The following is a 16,592-nucleotide window of genomic DNA, read 5'->3' as shown; positions in this document are numbered from 1 at the left end:
ACATCATGCTGCGTTCAGCACAAGTGTAGCTCCCGTCTGCCCTGTTACATTGCTTCTCCAGTATCATGGACTGTATCCCTTATGCTGTGCGTTTCATTCCTGTGATTTATTCATTCTATAACTGGAAACCCATATCTGCCACTCCACTTCACCCATTTTGCCCACGCCCCCACCCTCGGCAACCATCAGTTTGTGCTCTCTATTTATAGGTCTGATTATGCTTTTTGTTTATTTATTCATTAGGTTTTGTTCTTTTTTTTTTTTAAGATTTTATTTATTTATTTGACAGAGAGAGAGACAGCCAGCGAGAGAGGGAACACAAGCAGGGGGAGTGGGAGAGGAAGAAGCAGGCTCATAGCGGAAGAGCCTGATGTGGGGCTCGATCCCATAACGCCGGGATCACGCCCAGAGCTGAAGGCAGATGCTTAACGACTGAGCCACCCAGGCGCCCCAGTTTCAGGCTTCTTGCTAGAGTTCTCAGAAGCACTGGACTCTGTGGACCGTTCCCTTCTTCTCAAAACTCTCTCATCACCTGACTTCTGTGACCTCACATTTTTCCTGATGTTGGTGGAGTTTCTTTTAAAAAAATTTTTTTAAAAATTTTTATTTGAGTATAGTCAACACACAATGTTACATTAGTTTCAGGGGTACAACTTCGTGATTTGACAAGTTTATACATCATGCTGCGTTCAGCACAAGTGTAGCTCCCGTCTGCCCTGTTACATTGCTTCTCCAGTATCATGGACTGTATCCCTTATGCTGTGCGTTTCATTCCTGTGATTTATTCATTCTATAACTGGAAACCCATATCTGCCACTCCACTTCACCCATTTTGCCCACGCCCCCACCCTCGGCAACCATCAGTTTGTGCTCTCTATTTATAGGTCTGATTATGCTTTTTGTTTATTTATTCATTAGGTTTTGTTCTTTTTTTTTTTTAAGATTTTATTTATTTATTTGACAGAGAGAGAGACAGCCAGTGAGAGAGGGAACACAAGCAGGTGGAGTGGGAGAGGAAGAAGCAGGCTCCCAGCGGAGGAGCCTGATGTGGGGCTCGATCCCATAACGCCGGGATCACGCCCTGAGCCGAAGGCAGACGCCCAACGATTGCACCACCCAGGCACCCCCTAGGTTTTGTTCTTTAATTCCACTCATTGTGGAATCAAATTCCATAATGAGGGGAATCATATGGTATTTGTTGTTCTCGGTCTGACTTATTTCACTCAGCATAGTATCCTCTAGGTCCATCCATGCTGTCTCAAATGGCATGATCTCATTCTTTTTTTATGGCCATGTAATAGTCCATCACATATATATGATGGGGTCTCTCTTGATTATCAAGGGACAGAAATCTTGACTTATGTGGGACAGAGGCAAAGGGAGAAGGTCTGCTCCCTATTTCTCTAGTCTTGCCTTCCGTCAGATTTCTGTTGGTCCTTTACCTTTTTTCTTTTCCTCAAACTTGTCATGTTCTCTCTCATTGTTTAATCATGGGTATTCTGTGCAGTCTGGTGGATTACCTGTAACTCAACCCTCATATCCCCATAGACCCTTTTTCAGCCTCCTGGACTAGAGCATATTCCTTTTTTATTTTTATTTTTTTTAAGAAGCAGGCTCCCTGCTGAGCAAGGAGCCCGATGCAGGACTCAATCCTAGGATTGTGTGATCATGACCTGAACCGAAGGCAGACACTTAACCGACTGAGCCACCCAGGGATCCCTGGACTAGAGCATATTCTCCCAATATAAACTCTCATTGCATTCCATTACAAACATTATAGATGGTATATTTCACCTAGATAGGGCTAGCTCAATTCTAATTTTCCATTTACTTGTATATGCATTTGTTTAATACTTGTTCTCCCCAACACAACCACTACTAGTTTGTAAGTTCCAAGGGAGAAAGGGCCTTGTCTGTGTCTGTTCACCATTAAATCCCTAGCACCTTGTTCTGTAGGCATTTACTGTCTCTTAAAAACATGGATGCACATGCTCATTGTCGGATCTGGACACCGAGGCTCGTTCCAAGGTCATACAAGCAGCGGGGAGGGGGGTAGACTGCAAATCTGCCTCTTCAAACTGCCTTTTCTTTTTTTCACTCTAACGTCCTCTGAGATGGGGAAGGGTTAGGATTGTACCACTTCTGGGTGTGCAGCTCTAGAAAACTTATCTGATTCCTGAAGTCTTTGGAAAGGGATCTGAAAAGAGTGACGGTTCTCCTGAACTTTCAGGGGTGGGAGGAAGTTCTCCTTTTCCTTTTCTCTCATTTACATCTCTCTTTTCTTCCTCCCTTGCATCTCCTTCCCTCCTTTCCTAACTTTCTAAAATATTCCTAAGTTCCTGCTTACTGCCAGACCCTGTTCTGGAAGATGGTGACACAGAGATGAATCAACCACAGTATCTCCCCTCAAATCTAGTCTGTTTGAGTTCTAGGTCAAGTCAATAAATTTTAACCCAGTATATTTTCCTCCTCTCTAAAATGGGCATTTTCCTTACTACGCTTGTCAGACTTTCTGGATGCAAGTAACTGAAACTAACTCTAGAATGGACATCAGATGGATCCCAGGATTGAAAGGAAAGCAGGATAACCGCCTCAGGGAACAGGACAGTGGGCAACTAATGTAGCCAAGTCCATACTCTAGGAACTACCCTGTGATATCAATGTCACAGGCACTGGCATTGCCACTGTCCCCATTGTGATTACTCCAGTTATCCCTCTGTCTCTGAGACTGTCCCTCAAGATTCAAAGACCCATGTGGGAGCATCCCATGAACAAAGCTTTGGTTGGTTACTTGACCAGACTCCAGCATCCCGTGGATGCAGGGAAAGAGGTAATTGCTCCCTTTCAGGGAAGGATGGGAGTTAGCACTCAGAGCTCCTGACCCTGTTGCCCTCATTTCCCTATGGTTATTGGTTGGCACAAAGGCCAAAGGACCTCTTGAGAGGTCATCTATCCATCAAGTCCCTGGATGATAATCAGGGGCTAAGTAGCAGGGCTGTGACCTGAATCTGAGTCTAGATGGTGGAGTCGTCATTCAGGTTGTTGCAAGCAGCAGAAACCCCCTCTGCCAATTTTCAGGGAATCTATTTCGGGGAATTTATCGGAAGGATGTGGGCAGGGCTCAAAGAATTTATGGGTAGCCGGAGAAGCAAGTTTGGGGACATCCAGGAACCAAAGGAGAGGTGGAGGGCCCCGGATTAGCTTGCAGATACATTTATGCCCAAGTGCTGCTACCATCACCACCATGAATGACCTCCAACAAGATCTGCTAGCTTGGCCACGCTGTCTCAAAATTCAAATTCGCAGGAGAAGGTGTTTGATGAGATCAGTTTCCATCATGGCCCTGTCCTCCAGGGCAAGAAGAAGCATATGGCTCCTTTAGTGAAATGGATCATTTGGAGTTACTTTTCCATCAAGACCACAAAGGAAATTAATACATCGGAGGGAGGGCAGTGTGCCAGTTACCCATCACTGCCATGGCGGTGCAGAGTAGCCGATCCCATGCGTCAGAAGAGCAATAAGCACATGCATCTGGTTGTCAGCTAGGCAGCTCTGCTGCTCTCGATCGGACTTGTTCACATGTCTAGAGGTTTGTGGGCTGCTGGCTGATCTAGTCTGATCTTGGTTGGGAAGACAAGGACCTCTGGCTCTGCTCCTCCAGTAGGCTAGTTCTGGCATGTTTTCATGGGTAATAGTGGAGGCACAAGAGGGGCAAACCCTCACACAAGCTCTTTCTAGGTCCCAGCTTGTATCACATTTGCTAATATTCTATTGGCCAAAGCAAGTCACATGACTAAGGCCAGCATCAGAGAGAGCACTGCAAGCTTTCATGGCAAAGGGGGTGAGAATTGGTGCCATTTTGGCAACCCACAGAGAGAACGGTGTGTGCCACTACAAGGGGCCAGTGGCTATGGCAGACATCGAATTCCAAGTTCTCATGTTCCACACCAGCCAAAAATGCTTTTCTGTGGGATGGGCCTCTGTTCACATTCAGTGGTATCCCTAGAGTGTCAGATCTGCAAGAACAGGGAGTTTTGTCTGTCTTATTCACCATGTAACCCCACTGCCTAGAACAGCACCTGTTATGTATCAGGTGGTTGAATGAAAACTACACTGTGAACTCACCTTATGTGAACTCACCACATCTTTTCACTTTTGTGAGGAGCCTGCGTGCTATGGAGGAAAGGAGTTAGATTGGAGACAAGCCAACCTGGGTTAGAATCTGGGCTTCATCATTTACTTAGTTAATGGTAAACTTGGGCAAACTCCCCATTCTTCCTGAGCCTGTTTCCTGTAGTGGAAATCTTTGGGGGTCACCTCTCAGTGCAATCTTTCCATTTTCTGCTAATTGTCCCTCCCATCTTCATACGTGTGATGTGATCAGGTTTCTAATATTACGTGAGCCTGTACCCCTCCCTCGACCCTATCTCAACTGATCCAGGGGTATGAATCTGATCCCAACATGGCCAATCAGAGTCTCTTCTCCAGGAATTTGGAATTCCAGTTTTAAACTGGCTGGCCTCTTATATGGAGGAGATAGGAACTCAGGGGGGTGGCTATGGCCATTTTCCACTAGAGAGAGCTGGTCTATGGCAGGAGAGAGAAATAAAGCCCTCATTCCAGATTATTTCTTAGGCCCAGCCACCTGTCTGACAGCTAGGTAGGTAGCTAGGTAACCATTGGTATAATGGTTTAGGGCATAGTCTCTTGTTTCAGACTACCTTGGTTCAGATTCTGGCTTTATCACTTACTAGCCATGTGACTAGGTATGGAACTTCTCTATGCCCCAGTTCTCATCTGTAAAGCGGGAATGGTATTAGTACCTACTTTATGGGGTTGCCATAGTGATTAGATAAAAGTGTATAGAACAATGTCTAATATATAGTGAGCACTAAGTAAGCACTTCTTATCATTACACACGTCCATGAATTTCAGGTCACCCCCTTTGGTCCTTAAAATTAATCCCCTGCCTTTTTAGGAAAAGCTCACTTCAGTGGTCTGTTGATTCCAACGCAAAGAAGCTGAGTGAATATCTTTTTTCCCCCTGTGCAATGGGGAAAGTTGAGAATCTGAGTTCTTAGAGTGCTAGGGAGGGTTAAATGAGATGAGCAAAACCCTTGGCACACTGCAGGTGCTCAGTGTCTGCACGCTTCCCGTCCTTCCTACCACAGGCTTTGGCCATGTTCACTCACCTTGGCCAGAGGGGGGCCAAGTGTGGGAGATGGTGCTCCCGGTGTGGGTGGTCTTGCTCACAGGTGGGTTTGGCCTCTTTCCAAGGTCAGTCTGATCTTCTCTGACAAAGTACTTAGAACCACACGTCTTGATCCCTCATTCTGCACTCAGAGGAGTGAATCCATGATCCTGAGGTGCCTTCCCTCAGGAAGACTTCATCTCTGGATGCACTCTAGATCTTCTCATTGCAGGGCCCAGCAGCCCTTGAGGGGAGGGGACAGAGAGATGAGCCCAGTCTTCGTCATTTGTCCCCTGCTGGCACAATCCCTTTCCTGGTCCTTGGGAGATACAAAGGAAGGGAGAAAGGTATGCCACTGGCTTAGGAGGACAGAGGGAAGTGGCTTGGAGATGTGGACAGAAAATTCTTGATGCGTGTGATAATATTCTGGGGTGGAGGGGCGCCTGGGTGGCACAGCAGTTAAGCGTCTGCCTTCGGCTCAGGGCGTGGTCCCGTCGTTGTGGGATCGAGCCCCACATCGGGCTCCTCTGCTATGAGCCTGCTTCTTCCTCTCCTACTCCCCCTGCTTGTGTTCCCTCTCTAGCTGGCTGTCCCTATCTCTGTCGAATAAATAAATAAAATCTTTAAAAAAAAAACCTTAATATTCTGGGGTGGAGAACAAGGCCATGATGGGGGAGGTTTTCTTCCTCTGGGCTGGCTTCCTCAGCCTTCCGGCTCTTTCCTTTGAGGCCCCTTTTCTAAGCCCACCCAGCCCAGCCCCTGGGCCAAGCCCAGGAGAGGCAGGAGGTATGGGTAAGTAGGGTGGGAAGTTCTAGAGGTAGTTTTGTCTCCTGCGTCCGTTTGCCTCTGGACAGGCAGGAGGGGGATCCCCAGACATGAGGTAGCTGCTGTCATTGTCCCTCCCCTGCCCCTTCTCTCCTGTGAGGAAAACAGTTGTAGACTTGGGATAGTATTGGCAGATGATTCTGAGGACCCATAAATCTCTGGGTTGTTACCATATTGGCCCAGTCCTTGAATGGGATCCTGCCTCAGTTTCCCTACGTAGTTCTCCAGTGGCTCCATGAACATATCTTCAGCCTTTTCATATTGCCTTCTTCTTAGTTGCACTAGTCAAGCATCTGCCAAGGCCACATCCAGTTTCCCACCTTTTCTTGGATCCCAAACCTGGGACTGCCTGACTTCCTATCTAGGATGTGTCCCCAGAGCTGGGTCACCCCCAAGACCTACCTGCCAACATCCTCTCCACATCCACCAGCTCAACGTTCCCCATGCCTGAGTTGATTGCAGTAATTATATTTTGAGTCTTTGTCAAAGAGACAACCTGGAGAGGGAGTGTGGGTTCTAGAATCAGACCCTCTGGGCTAGGATTCTGGGACCATTTTCACTAACTTGTATGACCTTGAGCTGGTCACCTACCCTCTCTGAGTCTCAATTTCCACACCTGTCAAGGAGGCTAATGATCCCTTACTCATGAAGCAACCTATCCATAGCCCCTAGCACGTTGTGAAGGCTTGAGAAATTGCCATCCGCTGCCCCTCCTCCACATACCCCTGCAGAAGGGAAAGGAGTTCCGGATCATCATTACTCCCTAACTACTGAAGTCATCCATTGCCCGAAGCTTTTCATAAACTTATTATCAAATCAAGATATCAGCATCGTGCTGGGGGGTTGGGCCTGGGTACAGGAAACTGCACTGGAGCAACAGGCCTCTGATGTGAGACACTGGGCAGAGATAGCAAAACAGTGGGGGAGCATGTGACCTGGGAAGCAGACTGCCTGGGTTCAAATCCCAGCTTTAACTCCTTGAGCCATCAGCAAACTACAGTATTTCCCATAGCCTCAGTTTTCCCACTCGTGATATGAGGGGTAAATTAGCATATACTGCCTAGAAGCATTCTCAGGATTAAATGAGATAATCTGTGTCAAGCATACAACATGGGACTTGCCACAAAGTCAGCGCTCAAAACACCTTTGATACATAGTCATTTCCAGGTTTTTGCTACTTTATTTGATTTAATTAGGAGAAAGTTCCAGGAGAGGAATTACTGTCTACTAAAACATATTGCCAAATTGCTTTCAAAAGGGTTCTTCAAGTTACAATGTCACAAGCAGATTGTGTAAATACTGGTTTTGTTATGTCTTCACCAGCACTGGTTATTATAATTTTTAAAGTTTTATATGAGGTTTCTCATAATTAACTTAGTTTTCGTCCCTTTGACAGCAAAGGTGAACAGGGTGTGCCAATGAGTAGCATTTATTAGAACTGGGGAGGCATACTTTTTCTTTGAAGAGGGAACTTAGAGAAAAGCATACGCACACTTGGTAAATATCTTGAAAATTGAGGATGTTGTTCTTCCTGTCAACTGCTGCTACTTCTCTTTTTTGAAACATCCATTTCTATACATCTTGTTCAGTTCCCTCGGCTTCGATTGTAGATATGGAATGTGGAAATGCCCCCAATGATGAGGACGATTTAATAGTTTTTGATGAAACTTCAGATCAATTTCTATGTCCTCCCCCCGCTTTTTTTTTTTAAAGAATTTTATTTATTTATTTGAGAGAGAACACAAGCGGGGTGGTTGGGGGTGGGGGAGAGGCAGGCAGAGGGAGAAGCAGGTTCCCCGCTGAGCGGGGAACCCAAATTGGGGCTCAATCCCAGGGATTCGGGATCATGACCTGAGCCGAAGGCAGATGCTCAACTGGCTGAGCCACCCAGGTGCCCCTCTGTGTCCCTTGGAACATGCATTTTATCATGACAATTTTCGGATTCAGGAGAAATTTAATTTCTCTACAAAATTTTTGAAGGTGACCAGACTCAGTTTCTCCATTCGTAAAATGGAAGGGAGGTTGGGATGAGGTAATCTCCGAAGGTCTCTATGTTTGAAAGGGAGCCACTTCATGGGCCTGCCAAGATGGGGAGGGGGAGCCTGGGTGGCTCAGTCAGTTAAGCGTCGGACTCTTGATTTTGGCTCAGGTCCTAATCTCAGGGTTGGAGACTGAGCCCTGTGGCTGGCTCTATGCAGAGCGTGGGGCCTGCTTAAAATTCTCTCTCTCCCTCTTCTCCTTCCTGTTCCTTGCACGCACATGCACATCGTCTCTCCCTCTCTCTAAAACAAACAAAACAACAAACACTTCTTGGGGGGAGGGGGAAGTAAGCCAAGACCAAGCAGCATCGTGGTTCTCAATGCCCTGCTTGCTCATCCCAGGAACCTGTAGAACGGGAGGGAGTTAAGAATTCAAGAGAAGGGGGACGCCTGGGTGGTACAGCGGTTGGGCGTCTGCCTTCGGCTCCGGCCGGAGTTATGGGATCGAACCCCACTGCTATGAGCCTGCTTCTTCCTCTCCCACTCCACCTGCTTGTGTTCCCTCTCTCGCTGGCTGTCTCTATCTCTGTCGAATGAATAAATAAAATCTTAAAAAAAAAAAAAGAATTCAAGAGAAGGGAACTGGAGCCAGGGAAGACCAGAAGCTGAAGCTTCACTGTCCTCCACCCTCAATCACATGCATCCCTAGCCGTCCAGGGAGCTGCTCTAAATATCTCATTCTTCAGGCTCTGGGAGTTCAAGCCAATTTTATGTAACTTCCCAGGAAAGACTGTTTTCCCCATCTCAGCGGCCCCTTGTTTTTTTTTCTGTATTGAATTTATCATTTGAATTATTTTGCATTTGTTTTCTTTGGCATTTTTATGGGTTAATGTCTGTCTCCCTTACTAGAATATAAACTCCCTGAAAGCAAGGACTACATCTGTCTCATTCACTGATATAGCTCTAGTTTCCAGAAGATGTTGGGTGTTTCAGAAATATTAATGGAGTAAAAAGTGACCCCAATGGGCTGGAGATGTGGGGCTCATTCAGGTTGCCAACTTCAGGTTACATGTATTCACTTCCTTTATAAAAATGGTCCCGAACCATATATAATTGGTAGAGATGGAATTTGAACCAGGCAGTCTGACTCCAGAGTGTATGTGCTTAACCATGATGCTTTGCAGCTTTGCAAAGGAAAACTGCAGCCATTAAATCCGTGTGAATATTTATTGACACGGGAAAGAATATTTGCTGTGGGAAAATATTTACAGCATGTCGGTGAGGGAAAGCGTCAGGCTTCAATACACAGCGCTTACCATGCAGGGTTATGGGGAGGATTATATGGGTTAATACACGTAAAGCATATATAACAGTATCCAGCACATGAAGTTCTTAAAATTTTTTTTTAAAGATTTTATTTATTTATTCGACAGAGATAGAGACAGCCAGCGAGAGAGGGAACACAAGCAGGGGGAGTGGGAGAGGAAGAAGCAGGCTCATAGCGGAGGAGCCTGATGTGGGGCTAGATCCCGTAACGCCGGGATCACGCCCTGAGCCGAAGGCAGACGCTTAACCGCTGTGCCACCCAGGCGCCCCCCAGCACATGAAGTTCTTGATAAGAGGTACCCAAGTAGTTGGTGAGCCCTCTCTCATCTTCAGGATTGATTAGGGAGAAGTCAGCACCCCCCGCCCCAGACCACAGTGTGGAGAGGCTTCCCCGACACTGAAGAACCACCTCCCTGGGCTTGAAATAGTGTGTGCTATGCCTCTCTCCCCCTCGCCCTTGTCATTCTGCCGGTGGCGGTGAGATGGTGGGAACAACAGGACAGACCAAGCTCCCCAAATCTCTCTCTTCATCAAACCCCTCCTCTGTCTACATTCTGCAAACTGAGGTCCAAAAGTGGTAAAACAGGTTCTATACTTTGCTTTTGTAACTTCTTCTAAAGATGACTTCACATTCGCCTTGGGACACGATATCTATGTTCTGGCACCTCTCTAGAGACAGAGGCAGGGAAAGGCCCCGTGTCCAGATCCTACTACATGGCTGCAATTAGTGCCTGGGTTCTGTAAGACCCCTGGGTTCTCATAAGAAATTCTCTCCTCTTACTGGTTCGAGTGGGTTTCTCCTACTGGCAAACAGGCGATTGCTGACCAAGGCGCAGGTCTTAACGACCTCAGCCAGGCTGGGGGGCTCCTTCTGAAGTAGGCGGGAGTAAGAGGAATCAGAGCAGAGAGTCTGTGTCCAAATTGCCCTCAAGTTCAAAGTTCTGAAATGGGACAGAAAAATGAAGACAAAGTTCCGGGGCCGGGCGACGGTCCCAGAGCCCAGCTGCATCTGAAGGATAGAAGGTTGAATTCAAAGTGAGGCCGTATCCTGGGCAGTGGGCCGCTCCTAATTTTCACAAGTTTACTGTTTCAACTCTGCTGCTTAGAAGTGCAAGGTCTGGGAGGGCAGCGACCATTATCTCCAGGCCCTCAGCCTTCGGCTTTTGCCGAATTATTTTCAGAGTGAAATTATAGAGTCACGGATTTGATCTGGTATCTGCTACCAATGGCTTTCCCTAAAGTGGGGTCAATGGGCCCTGCCATTAGCCATGTGTGGGCATATCTTGGGGTATAAAAGGGCAGAATTACAGACAAAAGAGTGCCCAGGATGCCGCCAGGCAACCTGATAGCTATTGGGGAAGGAACAGCTGCAGGAGGAGGAGGAACTGGGGAAAAATCAGGCTGGGGAAGACAAGGCACCCGCCCAGCACACCAGTGTTCCAGGCGTTCCTCTGGCTTTGCTCTGCTGTGGATTCCTGACTCCCACTTCTTGATTATCCCCAGTTCCTGGCCTATGGGCTTTGCAGGGTTAGACTTTTTCTAACCACATCTCCCTCCCCCTTTACCAGCTGGCTAGTCCTGTATGAAGAAATGGTCACTGGTTCCTGCCACTCTTTACCTTTCCAGCCTGGAGTATCTCCCTTGAGCTCCTGAGCCCACCAAGAAAGGCCTGCTGGACTCTACTTAACGGTGCTATCTGGCCTGGGCACTCCACACCTTCATCTATTCTCTTAACTCTTAGTGGGGCAGGATGACAGAATGGTTAAAAGCAAGAGTTGGAGCCAGACTGCTTGGATTAAAACACTTGTGGCGCCCCCTGCCACTGTTCCCCCCGCCCCACATTATGAGCGGGATCCCTCAGGGCAAGTTATTTAATCTCCCTGGGTCTCAGTTTCCTCTTCTGTAAAATGGGGATGAAGATAGTAATGCCTAACTCATAGCATTGTGGGGAGGATTATACTGCGTTAATGTCTGTAAAGTCAGGGATACTAAACGAACCACAACGAATCAGGTGGACAGTCCTGTACAAGGATCATCCCACCCAAAGTGCCATCAGAACTAGTTGAGAAACACTGGCTGAGAGCACGAAGCTCAAATGCCTAGGTTGAATCACAGATCTACCACTTAGATTTCACAATCTTAGACACTTGCTGAGCCTTTCTGTGCCTCGGTTTTCTCATCTGTAAATAGGGCAATGAAATGAGTCATAAAATAAGAACAATGATTGCCTACCTCATAGGGGGTTGCCTTGAAGCTTAAATGAGTTAAAATATACAAAGCTTTGGGGCGCGTGGGTGTCTCAGTCTGGTAAATGTCCAACTCTTGATTTCGGCTCAGATCAGGATCTCAGGGTCAGGACATGGAACCCCGCATCTGGCTCGTGCTAGTGGGGAGTCTGCTCTCCCTCTCCCACTGCCCCTCCCCCTGTGCACGTGTGTGTGCTCTCTCTCAAATAAATAAATACATCTTTAAAAATATATATACAAAGCTTTTAGGACAAGGCCTGGCACACAATAGTCAAACATTTTAGCAAGTGTTGTTATGATCCGTTCCCCTTATCTGATGCTGTAGGCATAACAGGAGGGAGCCTATGATACATCATACACATTTTTCCCATATCACGAAATAAATCTTCTTTGACTGTTTCCTTTGAAAGTTCTCCAGAAGAACAATTTTCCTTGGAAGGCTGTTAATTCCTATACGTATGACTCATACATATAGGGAAAATAAAACCGGGCATGTCCTAGCGAGGGGTGAATTAAACCAACCGGAAGAGCCAAGGTGACTTACGGTTAGTTCAACTGCAAATAATAGATCCCACCACGCACACTAGCCTAGCAAGAAAAACATGTTGGAGAAGGGAAAGGGCGGGGAGATCTGGATTGAGCTCACAGGCAGGAAGTAGACAGATCTCATGAGGAACTAGAACCAGGAACTAGAAACTTCAAAATAGATCCAGACTCCCCTCGTGCTTACCACTCACTCTGAGCTGCCCTAGTGCGAGCCATCATCGTCTCTTGCCCGGACTGTTGCGACATGTTCTCCGATTTTCCCCTTGTTCCCCTGCAACCCGTTCTCTACATAGCAGCCAGAGTGATTTTTTTTTTCAAAGATTCATTTTTAAAAAAATTTTTTATTATATTATGTTAGTCACCATACAGTACATCCCTGGTTTCTGATGTAAAGTTCGATGACTCATTAGTTGCGTATAACACCCAGTGCACCATGCAATACGTGCCCTCCTTACTACCCATCACCAGTCTATCCCATTCCCCCACCCCCCTCCCCTCTGAAGCCCTCAGTTTGTTTCTCATAGTCCATAGTCTCTCATGCTTCATTCCCCCTTCTGATTACCCCCCCTTTCTTTATCCCTTTCTTCCCCTACCGATCATCTTAGTTCTTATGTTCCATAGATGAGAGAAATCATATGATAATTGTCTTTCTCTGCTTGACTTATTTCACTTAGCATTATCTCCTCCAGTGCCGTCCATGTTGTAGCAAATGTTGAGAATTCGTTCTTTCTGATAGCTGAGTAATATTCCATTGTATATATGGACCACAGCTTCTTAATCCAGTCATCTGTTGAAGGGCATCTTGGTTCCTTCCATGATTTAGCTACTGTGGACAATGCTGCTATGAACACTGGGGTGCATATGGCCCTTCTCTTCACTATGTCTGTATCTTTGCTGGAGAGGATGTGGAGAAAGGGGATCCCTCCTACATTGTTGGTGGGAATGCAGGTTGGTGCAGCCACTCTGGAAAACAGTGTGGAGGTCCCTTAAAAAGTTAAAGATTCATTTTTTGGTGCTCCTGGGTGGCTCAGTGGATTGAATGTCCAACTCTTGATTTTGGCTCAGGTCATGATCTCAGGGTTGTGAGGTCTAGCCCCGCATAGGGCTCTGCGCTCAGTGTGGAGTTTGCTTGAGATTCTCTCTTCCTCTCCCTTTACCCCTTCCCATGCTCACATGCTCTCTGGTGTGCATGCATGCTCTAAAATAAATAATCTTTTTAAAATAAAAGGTTTAGTTAGTTATTTATTTTAGAGATAGCGTGAGTGAGCATGGGGGGGGCAGAGGGAGAGGGAGAGAATCTTCAAGCACACTCCCTACCCAGCTAGGAGCCTGGTGTGGGGCCCAATCCCACAACCCATAAGATCACGCGCTGAGCTGAAACCAAGAGTCAGATGCCCAACCAACTGAGCCACCTAGTTGCCCCAAGCTTTTAAAAGTGTAGTAAGATTGTGTTGTTTCTCTCCACAAAACTTTTCAGTGGTTTTCCATTATAACTGAGGGCAAGAATTTGTCCCTCTTTTTCACTGCTGTAGCCCTGGGCACGGAGCATAGTAGATACTCAATATATTTGTTCAATGACTGAATAGAAATGCACCAGGGTTCAAGGCAGAACCACAATCTCCTTCTCCCTCTGAGGCTAGGGATTTCTTATCATTCTTTGTGGCTCTGTTCCTTGGCTCCTCCCTGGCTTCTCAGCACCCCCAGTCACGTAGCACAAAATGGCTGCCCTAGCCTGAATCTCTGGCACCTCTCAGCTCCAGTGCCACCTGCTAACACATACCAGGGTCCTAATTCCAAATTTCCGGGAGAAAGAAGGTGACTGTTCCAGCCCGGGTGAGGGGTCTGCCCCTGTCCATTTGGCCATGGCTGGGAACCACAAAAGCCCGCTGGTAGGGAAAAGGCATTTTCAGAGAAGAGGAGCACAGGCTGGCCGACCACCTCCCCAAATTGTGTAGTACCTTGAGGGCAGGACTCAGGGGCGGGGAATCCTCAGTTCTCAGGGAATCCAGTAGTAGGTTTGAATGGGCAGTTTAACCTCATAAAGAAGATCCCACAGAGAATCCAGGATATGAAAAGGATATCATAAATGAGCCACTATTTTTATTGAACTATTGAATCACGTGGCAGGCATAGTTCCAAGAACTGGATGGGTATCCACTCAATCTTCCCAACAATGCTATGAACCAGGTCCTCTTATCCCCATTGAACAGATGGGGAAGTAGAGGCACAGAGCAACTGTAGTGATAGACAGAATTTTAACCAAACATTCCAACATCCCATGCTGCACCTGTTCCTTAACTACCCAAATAAGATAAGGATATAATTCCCTTCTTACAACAAGGAAAATGAGGCTCAGAGAGAGAACGTAAAACACAGCGCAGGGTCCCCTGGCTATAGAGTAGCAAAGCCTTGGTGGCAGTAGTTCTGCAACTTGCCCCATCACCTAGCCCACTAGGGGTCCTTTAAAAACAGCTTTATTGAGATATAATTCACATACCATACATTTCACCTGCTTCAAGTGTATAATTCAGTGGTTCCCAGTATACTCACAGATATGTACAACCATCACGGCAGTCAATTTGCCCAATGTAATTTTATGGATTCCTCCATCCCAAAGAGGGAAGTGAATCGCCAATAGTCATACAGAGAGTAGTTGGCAATATGTAGGCCACTGCCTTAACCACTGTGAGAATGCGTCTGGAAACCCCCACGGGAATAACTGTGTGTCTCAGAAAAATGATGGCTTGTCGTGGTGCAATGGCGCGGGGCAGAGCTGGGAGGAGGCGGGGTGAGGAAGCCCCCACCCCATGGAGGCAGCGACTGTCCAAAGCTGAAACTCAGGCCTTTGGGACCTCCCCTGCCTACCCAGAGAACCGCTTTTCTTGCTCCTCTCCTTTACTTTTTTGACAAACACCTGTAGTCCTTCAAGCCTCAGTATAAGTATCTCCTCCTCCAGAAAGGCCTCCCTGATTCATGCTCCCAGGTTGGGCTAAGTGCTCTGCCAAGAGTATAGCTCCTCTCCATCTTGAGTCCTCTGCTTTGGTGCAGTCCCCTCAGTGCTAAGTGCATGGACTTTTTTTTTTAAGATTTTATTTATTTGACAGAAAGACAGAGAGAGCACAAGCAGGGGGAGGGGCAAGCAGAGGGAGAGAGAGAAGCAGGCTCCCCGCTGAGCATGGAGCCTGACGTGGGGCTTAACCCCGGAACCCTGGGATCACGAACCAAGCCAAAGGCAGACGCCCAACCCACTGAGCCACCCAGGTGCCCCATAAGCACATGGACTTTGGAACTAAAAAGGCATAGATTTAAATCCAGGCTTTGTCATATCCTAGCTCTGTGACCTTGGGAAAGCACATAAAAGGCCCTCCAAGAATTCCAGTTTCTCTCACTCTTTCCTTCTGGTTTCTTGGAAGGTGACTGTAAGCTCAGTTTGCATTGGAATCCTGGTGTCCTCATGCCTTGCAGTCTTCTGGGAAGTGGCAGACACATTTTTATTGCTCAGCCAGTCTTCCCGTGGGAAATCATTCTTCCTTCCCTAAATTCAGCTCGGTCTTTGCAGTTTGGGTGGTCCTGACCCTAAGTCCCAGGAGTGGCAGAAGACACAGGCTGGTCAATCCAAGGTCTGTGTCTTCTGTCGCCAGTGATTGGTCCAGGTTTGGGCTTGTGACTTAATCAGAATCCCTTCATGAAATTTGTAATATGGACATTAGAAGGAAGAAAATCTTTTTCTCTCTTCCTCCCCCCACCTCTCCCTCCCTGCCCTTCCCATAATCCCGCAAAGCATGAGATACATGGCATTGAAGACTTGGTATGCCAGCAGCCATCTTGCTGCCTGAGAGCAAAGCCAAACGGAATCAAATAAACCTGAAAGATGGAATGAAAAGAGAGTTTGATGCCCTCCTGGATCCAGACGTGCCTCAAGTCCCATGGGCTTCCTATTTTCCTTAAATTGGTCTAGACTGGATTTCTGACATTTGCACCCAAAAGAATTCTGGTCACGAACACATTGGCTCACTTTAATATGCAAACAGAGTAATTGGGTCTCTGGTGGCCTGAAGACAAGCCAACAAGCTGTGACTAGTAGAGAAGCCAGAGGCAAAGACCATTGGGCCCTTGACCACTTCATGAAGCTGCTGAATTAACCAACCCCAGGGCCCATCTAATTTAGGCCTTCTCGTTATGTGGAAAAATAAAATTTCCTTATTGGTTAATTATTTTTGGAGTTTGATTTATTTTTATGACATGTAGCCAAAGCCCCCCCCTTCTAAGATTATTTTTTTGAGAGAGAGAAAGAGTGGGGGGAGGCACAGAGGGAGAGGGAGGGAGAGCATCTCAAGCAGACTTGTGGCTGAGCATGGAGCCCTACTTGGGGCTTGATCCCAGGACCCTAAGATCACAACCTCGGCTGAAATCAAGAGTCGGACTCTCAACTGACTGAGCCCCCCAGAGGCCCCCATCCCCCCTTTTTTTAAAGTAAAC

General features: G+C 47.0%; 1 protein-coding gene across 1 annotated transcript in view; it reads left to right on the top strand.

The window, feature by feature from the left end:
- The window catches only part of PTAFR (platelet activating factor receptor), a 49,108-nt gene extending 32,781 nt beyond the window's left edge, over positions 1-16,327 (top strand). Inside the window, exon 3 of the transcript XR_004621961.1 lies at positions 15,895-16,327. The gene's annotated coding sequence lies outside the window, so the exon portion shown is untranslated. The remainder of the gene's footprint in view (positions 1-15,894) is intronic.
- Positions 16,328-16,592: the final 265 nt, after the last annotated feature.

The sequence above is a fragment of the Ailuropoda melanoleuca genome, chromosome 2 (assembly GCF_002007445.2).
Source record: "Ailuropoda melanoleuca isolate Jingjing chromosome 2, ASM200744v2, whole genome shotgun sequence".
Taxonomy (NCBI): Eukaryota; Metazoa; Chordata; class Mammalia; order Carnivora; family Ursidae; genus Ailuropoda; species Ailuropoda melanoleuca.
The sequence above is the reverse complement of the archived record's forward strand: the minus strand, read 5'-3'. Positions and strand labels throughout refer to the sequence as shown.